Source organism: Solanum tuberosum, unplaced genomic scaffold (genome assembly GCF_000226075.1).
Source record: "Solanum tuberosum cultivar DM 1-3 516 R44 unplaced genomic scaffold, SolTub_3.0 scf00801, whole genome shotgun sequence".
Lineage (NCBI taxonomy): Eukaryota > Viridiplantae > Streptophyta > Magnoliopsida > Solanales > Solanaceae > Solanum > Solanum tuberosum.
In genome coordinates, this window is record NW_006239770.1 from 1,628 (window position 1) to 4,959 (window position 3,332).

Consider the following 3,332-nt stretch of genomic DNA (forward strand, 5'->3'; position numbering starts at 1 on the left):
GAGTTAAGAGATCTGATAGCAAAAGGTATGTGATACTTCAATCTTATAAAATTGATGATTTTTTAAGATTTATTTGATATCGTGTTGATCATGATACACAAATAACGTGTGTATGGTGCAATTGTAGTTGTTAGGTATCATAAGGTTTTCTGCTTGACAGTTTAATTAAATTTTGAATGTGCTATCTGATTGTATAGCAAATATATAATATGAGTCATCATTGAACTGTGTGCAGATTACAATTTAACTAAAAGTCTTTGTAATAATGTATGGTGTACTGTTATTTTATTGCAGCTACGTATTAGTATGTCATTCAGATGCTTGTTGTTGGGAATTGAAGGCGTCCGTTAGGAAAAATACGGACATATTCAAAGTGAGATACTTCAATAGTGAACATACATGTCCATTGAGAGATAGGGTATTAAGTAACGTTCAAGCTACTGTTGGGTTTCTTAGTGGTGTGACAGCTCCAAAGTTATTGAATCATAAAAGAAAACATACTCCAAACGATATAATTGAGGATGTTAGGGCACTATATGGAGTTGAAATTTCTTACCAACAAGCATGGCGTGCAAAAGAACGTGCATTGGAGATGATTAGGGGTAAACCTGCAGACGGATACAAACAGATGCCAAAATACATATATATGCTGAACATTGTGTATCCAAATTCATATATACGTATGCACACGTCGGAAAAAAATGAGTTTATGTATCTCTTCATATCATTAAGGCCAATGATGAGAGGGTTTGAGTTCTGTAGGCCTGTTGTTGTTGTTGATGCTTCACATCTTAGCGGATCTTATCGAGGGACATTTGTATCGGCAAGTACACTCGATGGGGCAGGTATGACATGTTGTTTATTAATTTGATTTTTCAAGATAGTAATATAACATAATGGAACAATCATATATAAAGAATCGTAATGGTATGTGTTTAAATCTGAAAGTTGTATCTTGCCGTTAGCTTATGGAATTGTAGACACGAAAAATGATTGTTCATGGACATGGTTCTTCCAACACTTTAAAAAATGTATTTGGTGATAGAGAACAAATGTGTGTTGTATCAGATCGAAATGAAAGCATATTGAAGAGTGTAAGTATTGTTTATCCAAGTATTCCTCATTTCGCATGCATATGGCACCTCTGGAAAAAATGTGTGGTACATACTACAAGAGAAGCAGAACCATACTAAGTGATATTTTCTATTCGATGGCAAAGGCTTATCAGAAAGATGATTTTAGAAAAATTAATGGCTAAAGTGGAAAAATAGATGGAAGAGTTAAGAAGTATCTTCAAGATGCTGGGTATGAAAGGTGGGCTAGATCTCATGCAACTGTGAACAGGGGGAGGATGATGACTTCGAACATAGCGGAATGTATAAATGGTTGCCTTGTTGATGCACGACAATTACCTATTATAGACTTTCTGGAAGAAGTTAGAATTCTATTTGGTACTTGGAATTGCAAAAATCGAGAAATAGCATCTTATACAAAGGAAACATTAGGGAGAAGATTTGAAGAAATATTGATTATAAACGCGTCCAAATGTGTGAAAATGAAGGTACATATTTGTATTATTAATTTTTATGATTCTAGCTTTTCTTCTCGTTATATTGTTAAGTATACCAATTACAAATTCGTTTGATGTATCTGTAATTTTTAAACATTTGCAAGTAGTTGCATCTTATGAATATATCTTTGCAGTGTATGAAGGTGCGATAAGATACATTGTATGTCTTGAAAGAAAAACTTGTTCATGTGGTAGATTTCAACATGACGAGATACCTTGTGTGCACGCAATGGCTGTTTTGAAGAAGAAGAATATTAAAGATGTACATCCCTACTGCTCTGATCACTATAAACATTATGCATTAACAAACATGTATGCACTTCCAATAGAACCAATGCCAGACAAAAGTGATTGGATAGCTCCAGAATCTGTTTTGGAAGAAGTAGTCTTGCCACCAAGATACAAAAAAATGCCTGGAAGGCCAAGAAAAAAGAGGAAGAAAAATCCAGATGAAAAGATTACCACAAACACGAACTGTTGTAGACAATGTGGACAGGAAGGTCACAATAGAAGAACATGTACTTTCTTCCCAAAAGATTCGTAATGGTTACTATTTTATGATGCAATAAATGAATAATGTTATGTTTTTGGCAACATTATTTAATTGTCAATTTATTATAAAAATTAGATTGGTATACTATCTGCTTTTTATAATTTTTACATCGATTAATAGTGTCAAATAGCTGTGATGTGTGCCAAAGTTAATATATCATATACAAAATATAAGGAAGGAATTATAAAGTATATGTAAATTTAAGTATCATATGCATACCTTTGCAACATTTTCTTCATTAACAAGTCGTTGTTCAACATCCACAGCAGATACATTACCATTGTGATCAACAGTTGCAAAATCCATGTGTATAGGTGAAATGGGTTGTTGGAGTAATTGATCAGAAGCAGATTCTAAATCAACATTACCTTTGACTACTGCATCATCCACTATATGTGGCATAGAAATGCCACCAATGTCCTTCATGATGTAAAAATTGAGTATAACACAAAACTAAAAAGATAATCTAAAAAATAAAAATACTACCTTATCATATGAATAAATTATATATCATATACATAATATTATTTTCTAAATTTTGTATCTAGTAATAATAGAGTATCAGAATTTGTTTTTTTTAACAATATTATATATCATATACATAAAATTTCGATATTTATGGACGAAATTTGAGTTTTCATGCACAAAATAGTTTTCTGGAAATTAAATATAAGATATTTAAAAAATTAGATTGATTTTAGTATAAAATATGTATATGATACTTTATATCTTTGAAACTTTGTCATAAAATGATAAAACTGTATCAATTTGAAATGTTTTAGGCACCTATGTATCATATACCTAATAGTTATGTAAGTAAAAAAAAATTTAGTATCATCTTATAATCTTATAAAATATAAATTGTACAGTGTGTGTGAACAATAATTATGTTATTTTAAGATACTTTAATTTTTGTATCATATACTTAATATGATTGATGAAATTTTGTATCGGATTCACTGTTGTAAAATCTGCATTGACATGTATAATACTTATAATATAGAAAAATTAATGTACGGTATTAAAATGCAGTGAAAATTAATTTAGAAGCGACATAAAAATTGTGAAAATAACTGCTCTTCAAAAATATAATAATTAATTACTTAGAAATATAATGTAGACCTGGAGAGGAATACTACAAAACACTTAATGTATCTTCAAAACAATAAAACTTCACATCTTTACGGTAAGTCAGTCAATAAACAACTA